Source organism: Humulus lupulus, chromosome 3 (assembly GCF_963169125.1).
Source record: "Humulus lupulus chromosome 3, drHumLupu1.1, whole genome shotgun sequence".
Classification (NCBI taxonomy): domain Eukaryota; kingdom Viridiplantae; phylum Streptophyta; class Magnoliopsida; order Rosales; family Cannabaceae; genus Humulus; species Humulus lupulus.
In genome coordinates, this window is record NC_084795.1 from 72,595,318 (window position 1) to 72,611,890 (window position 16,573).

The following is a 16,573-nucleotide window of genomic DNA, read 5'->3' on the forward strand; positions in this document are numbered from 1 at the left end:
TCTTTTTCTTTATTTAGTAGTTTCATTTATATTTAAATATGTTTATATAACAAACCTCCAACCTCTTCCATTTTGTAGGTTCCTTCCATATTTGTATACTCAGTGAAGAAGCTTCGTCAATGACTTCTCTCAGTTTTATTAGTTTCATTTATATATATTATATATATATATATTAATTTTTGTTTTCGTTATTGAGTTTAAAATGCATTTGAGATAAGGATAAAAGAAAAGAAACAATTCCCAACAACAACAACAACCGACTAAGAGAAGATAAATATAAAAAATACTCACACTCACTCCTAGTTTATATATAAATACATATAGAAATATAATTATATTAATATAAAGTGGTTCAAAAGTGCCAAGTGGCTAAACAAATTATCGTGTCAGTATATTTTCATGTCATCTTTTTTTGTTGGCATATGAGAGTTTTTCAAAGTATATTTCGATGATGTTTTTTTTATATGTTTTCAAGTTGATTTTTAATTATTTTATTAGTTTATTCTGAGTATACATTTACTTTTTTTAGACGTATATTTTGAGTATACTTTGCTTATATATTTTTTGTTGTTATTTTGTTGATTTATAATTGAGTCTCTATATATATTTTAGTTTATATTATGATGTGTTGATTTTTTTTTATGTAGTTTAATTAAATTATGTGTGTTTGTTTGTCTGATTTTTTTGTTGTTGATTTTTAGTTTATTTTAGGTATATGTGTAGTTGCTCATAGGTAAATTTTTAGGTTGACATCTAGTTGATTTTGTACTTTTAGTGTATTTTTGGTAAATATAAATTTTTTAGTTTCTTTATTTTGTTATTTTTTGGGTAATCATTTTTTAATTGATTTTTTGGTTTACTTTGGGTATATGTGTAGTTGTTCTGATGTATATTTTGGATTGATTTCTAGTTGAATATATTTTAGTGTATTTTTTATAAATATAATTTTTTTATTTTTTATTGTTGTTGTGCAAGTTTATTTTTTGATATATATATATATATTTAGTTTTCTTATAATTTTGGTTGATGTCTAGTTGATTTCAAGTTGAGTAAATTTTTGATAATTTTTTCTTCTTTAAAAAACATGTTAGTATGCTATGGGTTGACTTCTAGTTGTTGTCTAATGGTTGTTTTTTAATGTGTTAGTATGTAGTGGGTTAATGTTTAGTTGTTTTCCAATTGTTGTTTTTTTTAAGTTTATTTTGGATATATGTTGAGTTGTTTTGATATATATTTTCAGTTTATTTTTGACACATTTAAAAATGCAAGGAAAATTTGTTTAGAGGTAGTTTTTTAGTTTATTTTGAGTTAATGCAATGAATTGATGTCTATTGCCCTTTCAACACTGACTTGTTGTAAGGTTATTGTCGTGTTGCATTTAAGTTGCTTTTTTAAAATGTACGAAAGAGTTTTTTTATGTTGTTTTTGTATTGTATTTTGGTTTTTCTTTTTTTTTGTAGCTGCAATGAGTTGCACTATGTTGTTATGAGGTTGTTGTCGTGTTCTTTTCTTGTTGTTTGTTTAACGTTATGTTTTGTGGGTTGATGTTTAGTGTAAATCGTATTTTTGTAATTTTGAAACATTAAAATTGTATTTTTGAAAACTTGAGTTAGTAAAAATGTAAAAAAAACGAAAGGCCGTAAAAATATAAAAATAAATCATAAGAAGTGGGTATTTATGAAAAAACACCTTAAAAAAACTAAGATAATTTTTAATTTTAAAAAAAAAAAAAAAAAATTAAATCAAGAATATGTTAGATGCACACTTTTTATTTATAAAGATATAATCCATTCTAGTTTATTTGATCAAATTTTAATTATTTAATTGAAAAAATTAAAGCCTACGAAAATTTATATATAAATAAATATATTATTTAATTAATGGCTAGATTAATTAAAATAAGTAATTTTTCATTAAAAATTTAAAATGGAAAATAAGAAAATATGCATATTTATGTCTTATTTTACTATTACATATATATTGGGATAAATAAAAAGGTTTATACATTTTTTGTCCATGTGTTTTCTCTCATTACATGTTTGGACCTTGTGTTTTGTAAAATGGTTCAAATAAACCCCTAAACCTGATTTTGATGAACACAAAATTGAATATGATAAGGTTAAATACCATTTTCGCCACTATGTTCACTACTATAAAACCGGACTTTCTCGACAGTTTTTTACTGTTGCTATTGAGCAACGACTGTCGATTAGCTGTCGTATTTGCCTATGTTGGTGTAGTATATGTACACCGACAATTAAAAACTATAGTTATTGCTGACTACACCGACAATTCAAAACTGTCGTTGTTGTTGGCTTCGCCGACCGTTAAAAATTGTCATTGATGTTGATTAAATCGATAGTTAAAAGTTATTGTTGTTGCTGGCTACGCTGACAATTAAAAACTATCACTATTGCTCTATAAAACTCGCTAAAAAATATATCAAAAATAAAAAATTCTTAAAATGTTGTCATTCATGTTGTATATATTTTAAAATTTACATTAATATTGAATCAAATAAGAGAATAACAATACATAACATTCCAACCATAATATAAATTTCAAACCAAAAGTTCATTCAATATCATAACTCTAAAAATACATCTTTATTGATTGTCTAAAATCAAACTCGATAATACAAACCATACTCATAGTTAACACAACAAATTATCTAAAAACAACAAATAAACATCAAAATGAATGAAGAACAATTATAACAACTGATATATAACTTCCACTTTTGACACGAATACAATTTACAATCTTGTTGCTTGAATCCCGATCCTTAGTTTTGTAACTTTCAGATTGAGACTTCTTTTACTCTTCAAAGATTCAATGGACAGAATTGAGCAGTACAGAAGAAGAATCTGATCATCCCATAAATTTTGAACATAATCAATATGCATGTATCCCATCTACAATGACAAGTTTACAAAATGACACAAAGTTAATTGTCATTAATCAGCTAGACAATATACTCTAATTTTTTTTTCTCATCATTCAACTCAAATAAGAACCGAAGTAGAAGCCTTCAGGGCCGCGTTTGGTTGCTCCACTTTTCACTTCGGTTTTTTCATAAAAACCGAAGTAAAAGCCCCGATTTAGTGTGCAAACTAAACATGACCCTTATCTATTTTCTATTTTAACTTCGTTTTTTTAAGAAACCGAAGTAATAGCCTTTTTTTTATGTACTACCATTCCCAAAAGCGAAGAAAAAACCCATTGAAAGTCTTTTACTTCAGTTTTTTTATATTTTATGTGTAAAAAACGAAGTAAAAGCCTATATTTCTAGTAGTGAATATACACTATGCTACTAATATTCAAACCCAAAGTCTAACAGCAAGCAATAAAGAAAATTTGAAATCACTCCAATACTACAAGTTAGTTATTCAAAGGTTAGTCAATGCTACAACAAGAGTTTGATATAATTTTATGCTTAAAGAAAAAAACCAAACCATTGATTCCCATATGCAAATTCCATTAAGTAAAACTTAGCTAACATTTAAGCAATACCAAGAATTATATATGATTTGGTTGAAAACATGAACAAATTTTCTTTACAATTTGGCACATAAAAAAGCACCAAAAGAAACCATACACATAGGTGTTACTAACTATATTCATTGTACACCTAGCAAAAAATAGAAAGGAATACCAAATTATCACCAAACAACCATGATAAGCAAACTATATATTTTCTTTTTTATTTTATAGATTCTATTTTATCATTATAAAGTATTTGATCCAATCTTCTAAAGTATCAAAATCCAATTCAAACAGTAGTTCATTTACTCACAAAGAACAGAACTTAATTGTTAATTAACATAATTCATACAAATCTACCTCCAAGCCACCAAGCCTATTCCTAAAATCTCATAGCCACTAACAATAACAGTATTTAACTTTATTCCATGGACTTTCAAGATTGTTCTCAAAATCTTTAAAATTATTTTGTTTCACTCTAAGCAGATCACTGAATAGTTAGTCATCACTTATTAGCTTTTTGAGCAACTAAAATAAATTGAAAATGTCATATCTAAGAGCATGTGGGGAAAAAGATATCAATCTTTGTTGGACTCGTATGGAAAATGAACACTTATCTTTAGACAAGAATATATATTAATGTGATCTTCTCTAATTAATGTTAAACAATAATATATATATATATATATATATTAGTTGCATACCATGTTCCAGCATTTCCTATAATATCAATTTCCGCCAATAAGGTAGTCCCCTGTCTTTGAGCATAGCTACAAATATTTAAACAAAAATATTAAAGAGCTAAACAAAGATACTAATAATATTGAGTAAAGAAAAAAGATCACTTGCCTAACAAGATTGTCTTCATGATTTAATTCATTGTACAAAATAAGCATTATATTTCTATTAACTAAGCAAGGGAATTCAGAAACCAATTCTCACATATCTCTATGATTTTCCCACATATCTCTCTGTGTATGATCAGCCACTTAAGCACTTAAGAATATCTAATTTAGTTTCTATTTTAATAATCCAAACACAAGATACCATAGTATCCATGTGACTTATAAGTTAGTCATGATAGATGTACTGTAGAGTTTTCTTCTTCAAAAATTAATAGAAGACTGTACAGCAACAAATAAATAGAATACCAACTTCTATGTTTTCATAACTAGACAAAAAACCTACTTGCCTAGCTATATTACAAAATTTCTAGTGATCACCAGATATAAAACCTCAAACTCTTAATAACTTAAGTCATATGTTCGGGGAAAATTAAAAAAAATCATTACTAGTTCACAGTAAACTTTTGGTGCAAAAGAGGAGGATTAGTTTGGAATTTGGATATTTAAAGAAAAAACATAATTTTTATTTCTCATAAACTCTCAAAATATATGTTAATACAACTAAACTCAAGAAGTCAATCAATTTTACAGATTATTCATAAACATGCTTACAAATTTATATTTATAAGATACTAACAAAGTGTACACTAAATAGGACTTTTTTTTCTTTTTCTTTTACCATTTGTATATGCTAAAAACAAAACAATAACAGAGAAAATGTATAGAACAAGAAAAGATTCAAAAGAGTACAAGTAATACATCAAGTTTCAAACATTATTTATTATGTCTCACGTCATCCATCATAATTTTATCATCGTGCAGATAAACAAATTTTAACTATAAAAAACACATTAATATAGCTTAATTATCAACCAAATTAATTAGTAACCTGATTCAACAAACATATATAGATTACATTAATAATGGAGCTCAACTCCAAAGTACAACAGTAACATATGCTATATTGGGCTTTCTTTTTAACCAATCAATCACAATAAACATAACCAATATGAGCTAGTAACAAAACATAACAAGTCAAAGCAGAATTTGGCACAATTCATCATACAAGCCAAAACATAGTATGACACAATTCATCGTACAAGCCAAAATATAGTCTGGCACATAACAAGCCAAAGCAGAATTTGGCACAATTCATTTAATAGATTCAAATAACCACAGATAAAACTAAAGAACATCACGGTGAACCATAGAGCCTATCATTTAACCCTATGTATTTTGTAGAAGAACAAGAGAAAAGCTAACTTGTAAGATGACACATTTAAAAGCATTAGCAAGTCACCCCAAAAGAAAATATTTATAATTATATAATTGAATAAAAAACATTAGAACCAATTGCACCCTTTATAGTCCTCAAAATGAATGCAATTTAGAGAGCACCAATACCTATGTTCATCTTATAAACACAAATTATAACAAAAAATAGCAAATTGAACTTAATGGATAAAGATATACACATTAGAACATTTAAAAAGTTGCTTCAACTAGTACAAATGAAAGAATAGTTGTAATAGAAGTATGTGTACATATATTTCCAGTCCAAGTTTAATTTTAGATTAAGAAATACAAGTGTATATGTAACTCAAATGCACATAAAAAGATCTTCTAAATATAATAATTGTGGTCATAAACATGAAAGAAAAGAAAAAAAGTACTCGTGAATTTAATTTAAACCAGCCTAAATATACAAAATAAGTTAAATGACAATCCACAAATCAAAATAAAAGCCAGTCATACTTCTTCAATTGTCACTGTGTTATCCTCTAGGCGCAAACAATGCATCTTAGGAAGGGCATTTCCTGTACATTTTCAATGATAATTCTACTTAATCAAAGTGGGGGCATTTTCATTATTATAGATAATAACATATGTATATATGAGTTATAGCTTGCTCAAAGGCATGAAAATTCAATGTTAAGAATCTGAACAGTAACACAAACATCGTGTACTGGTTTCCATCTTCATCAATCTTTAACCAACCTCTTGCCTTTAACATTCTTTCTTATCCCCCTAATAGGTGAAAGCATAGATAGAGGAATCTATTTATATATATATATATATATATGAGTTATAAGAAGGCACATTGATGATACTACCAAAGCAAACTAATTAAAGAACGCATTAAAAACAAAAATTTGAAATGCTAACCTTCACCATTCCCAATCTTTGAACTCAATCTCTTAACCCAATCTCTGAACCCAAGCAACTGATTTCCCAACCTCTAAACCCGTGTGACCGCAGACGATGCCGAAATTTAAAATGTTAACCATCACCATTCTAGTACCATTGTGGCAAACGAGTGGTTGAATGAACACCATCCTGACCTCGTGCACTACCGATCACCCAGCCTTGACCCCGCACATTGCCGGACCTGTAAGGACGAAAGCAGCGAGACAGATTGTCAATCCCTCGCGTCGTCAAGTCCCGACGTCGTCTTCATCGAGCTTTTAGTGCCAAACATATGCAAGAGAAAAGGGTTAGAGACCTATAGAGAGAAAGAGAGGCGAGAGGTTAGATAGGTTTGAGAGATTGATAAATGAAATAATAAAGAAAACAAATGTATGCATTGATTTCATATGGCGCTCATTATTTCATTTGTCGCCTGTAATTTTGTTTTATTCCAAAATTTTGTCCATGTTTTTTTTTCTCACGTATTTTCATAAACCATTATTAATGACATTTGTTAAATTTTGTAATACTTTAATGTAATTTTTGGTTAAAATTGTTGCAATGTTTTACAAGTTAATTAATACATATTTTTATAAATGTATTTAAATAATTTAGTTATTTTTTAATTATGTTTCTTGGTTTTCTTTTTTATTTTTTTTAATTTGGACTTTAACGATAGTTTATAATTGTCGTTATTCAATGTTGGGATTAATAGCGATATTTTTTAACTGTCGGCATTGGCTTTAAATTATCTGTAGTCATTGGAGTCAATAGTGATAGTTTTTAACTGTCGAAAGCATTTGCGACAGTTATTAATTGTCGGCTTTGGTTTCTATGCCTACAATTTTTAATTGTCGGCGTAGAGTCGTGCTTAGCAATTACGACAGTCAGACTGTCGTGGTTGGGTGTCGGGAAAGTCCAATTTTCTAGTAGTGGTTGTGCAAAAGTTACCGATTGGACCCTCTAGTTTGTTAAATGAAAATTCAGACCTCACCCTAATTTTAGTCCAAAAAAAATCCAATAAGACCAAAATACTCCTAAAATAAACTAATTAAAAATATCTAAAATAAATATTAAAAACTTAATTAATATAAATTTAATTTAATATGTAAAAAAGGAGAAAAAAAATACATATATTTAATTTTTTTTCTTTTCTCTATCCTCTCTCCTCTCTTCCCGTTCCTTTTCGTTCTCTATCATTCTTCTTCTTCTTCTCTGGAATAGTAATGGTGTAGGACTGGTAACGGAGAGGAGATTGGAGCTTTTGGGACCGATAATGGAGTGGATGCGACGACGCCATTCCAGCCTAGAAGAAATTGTTTGCCTCCTCATTCTCTGCTCGATCTCTCTCTCTCTCTCTCTCTCTCTCTCTCTCTCTCTCTCTCTCTCTCTCTCTATTTTATCTCTTTGCCTCGACTCAGTTGTGAGCTTCAGTAGAGAACTTCCACCCAACTGAAGCTTCACCCCCCAAGAACTAGATTTGAAGAAAAGAAGAAGAAAAAGAGGAAGAAGAGTGACATGAGAAGAACGGTTGGTGTTGGGTTGGGTTCTTGCTGGAAGAGGTTGCATCAAGGCTGAGTTAGGTTATTTATTTCAATTTCTGAATTTTTTTTGTTTAATCTTTGAGTGTTTTGAATCTGTATTTGGGTGTTTGGATAATTTTCTAGGGCTGAGAACTACAGGATAGAGATGCCTGGGTTTTTGGGTTACTGGGCAAGCAACATTGTGAAAGAGGAAGAACTAGAAAATGAATAACATGAAGATGTAGAAGAAGTTGAAGAAGAAGAAGAAGAAGAAAATGATGAATTGAATTTTTTTAGATTTTTTTTTAATTCGATTGTTCTTTAGGTATTTTTTAGTTTTGTTTTTATTGTTTTTAATTTAAATTTGATTATTTACTTTTAAACCAATTATGTTATTTTTATTTAATTAATTTATTAACTAAAAAAGCTTAGGGAATTTTGGTCATATTTTAAAATAGTTTGACCAAAATCGAGTCCAGGGTATTAATTTTTTCTATTTTGTAAAACGCAGGGTCCAAATTGTTATTTAATAAAACACAGTGTACGTTTTAAATATGTAAATCGGAAGCGCACGAATCATATATATAGTATAGAGTTCGTGTAAGCAAGGATGTCGAACCCAAAGAAGTTGTCTAAAATAAAAAAGAAAACTATTTTAAACCAACATTAATAAACTCTAACCTAGCTCCAAAAATTGATGATGGGATATTGTGACAAGAAAATTAAATAAAGGCAATAATAAAGAAATTAAAGAAAATATATATAACTAAATTAATAATTGTTAATCAAAATGGTAGAAGAAAGATTATTAAGATAATAGAATCCACAAAATATAAGTTTGTTATACCCAGATTTCGAGCCATGGTAAATGTGACCTCGAAAGTTGGATTCGCAACAAATGGTCTCGTAAGGATTAGAGTATGCTCCAGGATGGTATATCGAGCCTGCAAAGTACGATATATGACCTCGAATATGGTGACCTCGAAACGATCGCGATCTCGAAAGGTAGCTCCGAGAACACACTCATCTTCAGGGACGACTTCGGATCAGGGGTCTCGAGCTCGATGTACGTACGATCTCGAAAGCCACGTGAACTCGGGAGATGTCATTAGCTCGGACGACGACGGGAAACCTGGGAAGCTAAAGCCTTAGAGATACGCGATAACCACCTTGAATATCTACAAGTATTATAAATATGAGATGTAATCCTCATTTATTAATGTAAATCCCCTAGAATCGTGGGATATTATTTGGTCAGTTATGCGTTTCCTGGTCTTCAAGGACGTTTCCTTTTATATCTGATTATAGGCATTTAAAGCCATTTATTTTATTTACACAAAAAGAGTAACTACCCAAAATATGTGGGATAGTATTCTGCATCCTTCTCTATAAATAGAGAGGTCATGCACCATTGTAAGGGACCGAAATTCTGATCCTGGAGAGAAAACTCTGGAGAATTCAATATTGAAGAATTCCTAGAGATAATCTTGAGTTTAATAACAAAGACTCGTGGACTAGGCAGATTTAACTGCTGAACCACGTAAAAATCGTGTGTTTGATTTGTTTTATTTCATTTGGCCATTGTCATTCATTGTTTATGTGCTCTTCTTTTACTGTTTGACGAAGAACGGCGTCAACAGTTTGGTGCTTTCATTGAGAGCCTTAAGCATTCATCCCTGAAAAATCCATGGCCACAAACAATCAGAACACCCCTGATGAAAGCTACCCAAGGCGTCCTGGAAAACAACCAATGGAGAACCCGGATGTTGAGGAGAGAAGTGGGTCCTCTGATTCCCGGGGACCACCGCCTCCACCAAGGGATGAGGATATGTACTACAATCCTGAGCGTTACGTTCCTATTGTAGAACTGGAAAACCGGCAATTGAAACAGCTGTTGGCAGAGGCCAACAAACGGAATGAGGAGTTGACTAGGATAGCCACAGAGGCGCAGGTGGCTCAGCCCCCGCCTCCGCGCGAAAGCCAAGTCCCTCCTCCAAGGGACGTGCATGTTCCTCCCCGGAGGCCCCGTGGACGTCCACGAAAAAATGCAGCCACAAGGAGGCCGACTCAACCTCCGGCACCAGCTGAGCCATCTGCTCCTCCTAGGCCACAGAGGAGTACTCGAGCTCGGGTCCCGCCTAACCCACCTGTGGAAGTGCCTGCGGGAACTGAGAATAACCGAACCCCTACAGAGGCTCGGACTCAGGTACCTGGGAGTGCACCGAATGCAACTGACCCATCTCGGGCAAATTCTGGCCCCTCTAGGCCGCAACAAGGGCGGCAGCCACCGTCGCCTATACGGTTCCCTCCGTCGCCCATAATATATCCTTCACCTCCCCGCAGAAACGCTCAACCTGTTCGAGATCAGGATCAAGGGCGTACAGGGGAAAGACAAGGAAACAGGGAGACATTCCAGGAGCGGAGAGGCGCACCATCTGAGAAAAGTCAGACGTCTCGGTCTCGCACTGCGGAGACGAGGTGACATGGGAAGAATCCATCACGAAATGACCGATCAATGAGTTTCACCAGTGACGAGTCCGGAGAGACCAGGTCCGTCAGTAAACACGACCGAGGTCATAAAAATACTAGAAGTCGCAAGAATCGTCCTGACCTGCGAAGTCATCTGAATCAGAGTAGGGGGAAGGGAGATCAGACAAATCCGGACCTGAGGGATCGCTTGAATAGGCGTAGAGATCCCTCACGGAGACGCGAGCCTGGAATCATGATCAATGACAGTCAATTCCAGACAACACCTCCTACTGACCCAGTCCAAGAAAGGATCGATCAGCTCGAAAAAGCCTTTAGGCTTTTAAAGAATGAACGAGGAAATGGTCGATATGAGGACTCTGATGAGGAGCTCGAGCCGTTTGCTCCACATATTTCCAACACTCAATTCCCTCAAGTATTCCGAATTCCTCACGTCCCAGGGTTTGAAGGAAAAACCAACCCATGTAGTCACCTGAGTACATTCAACACTATTATGAGAGCTAGTAACGTGGGTTACGAGCTCAGGTGCATGTTGTTTCCGACATCATTGGCAGGACCTGCCAAAAGTTGGTTCGAAAAGTACAAGAGACACTCAATAACTTCATGGGAACAGTTGTCTAGAGACTTCAAGAAGCAATTCCGAGCTATGATGGGAGTCAGACCAGAGGCATCCACTTTGACTAACGTCCGACAACAGCCAGGCGAAACACTGAAAAGCTACCTGACAAGATTTAATCTGGAGGTCGCCCGAGCTCGAGATGTGGATGACAGTGGGCACCTTATGGCTATCCGAGCTGGTGTTTTACCCGGAAGTGCCCTTTGGGATGACATGCAAGGGAAACCGGTGAGGTCAATAACCGAGTTTAACAGACGAGCGCAGAGGTTTGTCAATGTAGAGGAGGCGAGGTCAACGCTCAAGGCGACCTCGCAGACCGAAACTACAACGATAAACATCAACTCTGCCTCAACCTCGGCTGACCCAGCAGCTCCACAGCCTACCTCGGAGAATCCCTCCAAGAGGAAAAAGAGCGAGGGAAATAACCCCGAAGCTGAGGGAGGAAAGAAAAAGAAAGGAGAGAGGTATTTCTCCGTGTATAAAGTGCACACCGAGCTCAACGAGTCCCGGGAAAACATATACCTGGCTAATAAAAACCAGGTCCCCTTCAGGCGTCCGGACCCAATGAGAAATCAAAAATCCAAAAGGGATTCCAGTAAGTATTTCCAGTTCCACAGAGACACCGGACACACAACTGATGAATGTCGACAGCTGAAGGACAAGATCGAAGGGTTGATCTCGAGAGGTTACTTCCGGCAGTATGTCAAAAACCAGAGTACTGGACAGACTACTGCGAGCCAGAGAGTAGCCGCGCCTTCGTCGGCACAAAATAATAACTCCCGATCTTGGGAAGAAGACAGGCCCCCACCGATAGATGGAGAGGACGTGATAACCATCTCGGGAGGGCCTCATCTCGCAGGAGGAGGCAGAAATGCTCAAAAGAGATATGTTAACGAGCTGAAGACAGGGGACGGGTCTCCTTATGAACCCGAACCTAGGGCACCGAAAATCCAGAGGATTGAAACACAACCAATAACCTTCATTGAGGAGGACGCCTCCCATGTTCAGTTCCCTCATCATGATCCGTTGGTTATTACTCTTCAGCTTGCCAACAAAAGAGTGTGCCGAGTTCTCATAGATAATGGGAGCTCAGTCAACATTCTTTATAAAGCGACCCTCGAGAAAATGGGACTCTCCCTTCGCGACCTGAAGGCATGTGCAACTACTTTGTACGGCTTTTCAGGAGAAGGAACTGCCTGTATGGGATCCATTGAACTCCCTGTGACCTTGGGAGACTATCCAGTCTCGGTGACCAAGATAATGGAGTTCGTGGTAGTAGATTTACCATCTGCCTACAATGTACTGCTCGGGAGACCCGCCCTGGTCGGGCTAGGGGCAGTTTCATCTGTGAGGCACCTGGCCCTTAAGTTCCCAACCCCAAGCGGGGTCGGGACATTAAAAAGAGATCAATTGGCAGGAAGGGAGTGCTATAGCATTTCTTTGAGGGGAAAGAAACAAACGAGCGCTCAAACGCTCGTTATCATACAAAATAAAGACGGAACAGTCTTAGAAATTGACGAGGAGATCGATCCGAGGATTGAGGAGAAAGTTGACCTCGAACCTTTAGAGGAGCTCGAAGAAATTCAGCTCGAGGAAGCTGATCCCTCGAAGAAGGTGAAGGTCGGAAAACACCTCCAAGACGAGGCAAAATAGCAATTAATTTGCTTTCTGAAGAAAAACCAGGATGTCTTCGCGTGATCACACTCAGACATGGTGGGGATAAGCCCGAATGTAGCGAGCCACGCATTAAACATAGACAAAAGCTTTCCCCCGAAGCAACAAAAGCGAAGACAGCTGGACGAAGACAGAAAGAAAGCATTAAAGGAGGAAGTTGACAGGTTAAAAGCAAACCATTTCATTAGGGATGCCTTTTACCCTGACTGGGTAGCCAATCCAGTGTTGGTCACAAAGCCCAATGGGACATGGAGAACCTGTATTGACTACTCGGATCTCAACAAAGCTTGCCCAAAAGACTGTTTTCCGCTGCCAAGAATTGATCAGCTCGTGGATGCCACGGCGGGGCATGGCCTGATGTCATTCATGGATGCATATTCTGGATATAACCAGATTCCCATGCATGCCCCCGACCAAGAACATACGAGCTTCGTCACAGATAAAGGGCTATACTGCTATAATGTTATGCCATTTGGGCTCAAGAATGCTGGAGCTACATATCAGCGGCTCGTAAACATGATGTTTTCAGAGCAAATAGGGAACAACATGGAGGTTTATGTTGATGACATGCTTGTAAAGTCTCAACTTAACAAGAACCATGTTGATGACCTCGAAGAGTGCTTTGGCGTGCTCAGGAAATACAACATAAAGCTAAATCCTCAGAAGTGCACTTTTGGGGTGTCTTCGGGAAAATTTCTGGGCTTTATTGTCAACTCTCGTGGGATCGAGGCTAATCCCGACAAAATAAAGGCCCTGATTGATATGCCTTCGCCTCGGAAGCATAAAGATGTCCAAAGCTTGACTGGCAGGATGGCCGCCCTAAGCAGATTCATCTCAAAGTCAACGGATCGTGGCCTTCCATTCTTCAACTTATTGAGAGGAAGTAAGAAGTTTGAATGGACAGAGGAGTGCAAGCTGGCCTTTCAGGAGCTCAAAAAGCACCTAGCTGAACCACCCATCCTGTCAAAACCCGAAACGGGAGAAGTGTTGTACCTATACCTCTCAACCACCGAACACGCGATAAGCGCGGTGCTCGTTCGAGAAGAAGAGAGGGTGCAAAAACCCATCTACTACATCAGTAAGAGATTACTGGGGGCAGAGTCAAGATATCCATTGATGGAGAAACTCGCCCTCAGTCTAATTCATTCATCTCGTAAGCTCCGCCCCTATTTTCAGGCACATCCCATCCATGTACTGACAGATCAACCACTTAGGCAAGTCCTGTCTAAACCAGAGGCTTCAGGTCGACTCCTTAAATGGGCTGTTGAGCTCGGACAGTTCGAGATCACCTACCATCCAAGAATGACCATTAAGGCCCAGGCATTGGCGGACTTTATAGTGGAATGTACTAGAATAGCCGACGACGAGGTAATAACCACGGCCCACGAGCTGTGGAAACTTTACGTCGATGGCTCGTCAAATGAAAATGGAGCAGGGGCAGGGGTTATTCTGATCACTCCCGCAGGGAGCAAATTTCACTCCGCTTTAAGATTTGGATTTAAAGCATCTAATAATGAGGCCGAGTACGAGGCTCTACTCGCAGGGCTACGAATAGCAAAGGAGCTCAAGGCTAAAGCTATACATTGCTACAGCGACTCCCAGCTCGTGGTTAATTAAATCTTGGGAGAATACCAGGCTCGTGGCACAAAAATGGCAGCTTATCTGGAGAAGGCAAAATCTGCATTAGAGTATTTCGAGTTTTATGCAATCGAACAGGTTCCCCGAGAACAAAACTCAAATGCAGATGCCTTAGCTCGACTCGCCACCTCCACCGAAAATGAAGAGCTGAATGTTGTACCCATAGAACACCTATCAACACCCAGCATTACTGAGCCAGACGAGGAAGATGTGTGTATGATTGAAACAGAGCCGACCTGGATGAGTCCAATAGTTGACTATCTCGAAAATGGAATTCTTCCAAAAGATCGAAATCAGGCTCGAAAGTTGTTGTATCAACTTCCTCGTTACACCATTTTGGACGGAAAGCTATACAGAAGAGGATATTCCATGCCGCTGCTTAGATGTGTAACCCCTCCCGAAGCAAAGAAGATCATTGAAGAAATTCATGAAGGGTTCTGCGGAGACCACACCGGGGGGCATAGCTTGTCCAAGAAGATCATACGCCAAGGATATTTCTGGCCAACCATTAAAACAGATTCTTTCGAGTATGTGAAGAAGTGTGACAAATGCCAGAGATTCGCCACGATACCCCGAGCTCCACCATCCAAACTGACCATGTTGACATCCCATGGCCTTTCGCAGTATGGGGCATCGACCTCATAGGCTCTCTCCCGACTGGAAAAGGCGGAGTGAAATATGCTGTAGTCGCCGTTGATTACTTCACGAAATGGATGGAGGCTGAACCATTGGCAACCATAACTTCGAAAAAGATCCTTGATTTCGTGGTAAAGAACATCGTATGCCGATACGGAGTGCCGAGAAAGATCGTATCCGATAACGGAACCCAGTTCGATTGCGACTTATTCACCAACTTTTGTGAAAAGAACGGCATAATAAAGAGTTTTTCATCAGTGGCTCACCCTCAAGCGAATGGTCAGGTCGAAGCCGTTAACAAAACTCTCAAGAGTTCTCTGAAGAAAAAGTTGGAAGAAGCAAAGGGACGATGGCCCGAGGAATTACCTCAAGTCCTTTGGGGGTATAGGACCACAGCTCGGACCTCAACAGGACATACCCCGTTCTCTCTAGCATACGGCTGCGAGGCAATGTTGCCCATCGAGGTCGAAATCCCAACAATTCAAACTCAGATTTACGACCAAAGTTCCAATCACACTCAGCTCGAAGAAATCCTAGACTTGATTGAAGAAAAAAGAGAAGAGGCTTAGCTGAGAAATGCTGCTTACCAGCAACGAACTACACGATATTTCAATAAGAGGGTTCGAGATCGAAAGTTCGGAATGGGAGATCTGGTATTGAGACGCGTATTCTTGGCAACCCGAGATCCAGCAGCTGGAGTGCTCGGGCCGAACTGGGAAGGACCATACTAGATAGAGTCAGTCATCCGACCTGGTGTGTACAAACTTGCGAGATTGGATGGGAGCCTGATACCGCGAGCATGGAATGGCGAACACCTTAGACCTTACTATCAATAGTGTAGGAAAAGTGTTGCCTGTAACCATGATTTTCTATCTGTACTAGTTTGTTTGTTTGTTTTTGAATTTCATCAAATAAAAGGTCTATTTTGTTCCATATGTAATTTCTTTTTATTTTTGCAATCTCTCTTAATTCAATAACCTATGGTCACACTCATAGGATATTAAGGGGGCATCATTGGTATATATACCATCAGCTTAAAAAATAAAAAATATATATATAAAGTATTTGGATATAACCAAGTACGCGAGCTTAGATAGTTCGGACATAACCGACTTATCAAAAACAAAGTATTTGGAGATAACCAAGTACGCAAGCCTAGATAACCGAGTTATAAAAAACATATAAAGTATTTGGATATAACCAAATACGCGAGCTTAGATAGTTCGGACAAAACCGAACTACCAAAAACCTAAAACGTTTGGAGTTAACCAGATGTGCAAACTTAACAGGTTTGGAACAAGCCAGCCAAAAAATTAATCGATGATAAGTAGGAGCCTAAACCTACGAGATCGAGGCTGGAATATCTTAAAGAAAAATAGTTTCAAACTCTTAACCTCGGAGCAAAAGCTGAGGATGAGTAAGTGACTAAACAAAAAAGATATAACCAAATCATTTACGTTACATACCATAAGTACTTCCGGGTT

The 16,573-nt window shown here is 36.8% G+C and overlaps 1 long non-coding RNA gene across 1 annotated transcript; it reads right to left on the minus strand.

Annotated features, from left to right (window-relative positions):
- Nucleotides 1–2,559: 2,559 nt before the first annotated feature.
- Nucleotides 2,560–6,912, minus strand: LOC133822820 (uncharacterized). Its single transcript, XR_009888043.1, has 3 exons — nucleotides 6,495–6,912; nucleotides 4,188–4,253; nucleotides 2,560–2,915 (listed from the first exon to the last, which is right to left on the minus strand). It is a non-coding gene; the product is annotated as an uncharacterized LOC133822820 (long non-coding RNA).
- Nucleotides 6,913–16,573: the final 9,661 nt, after the last annotated feature.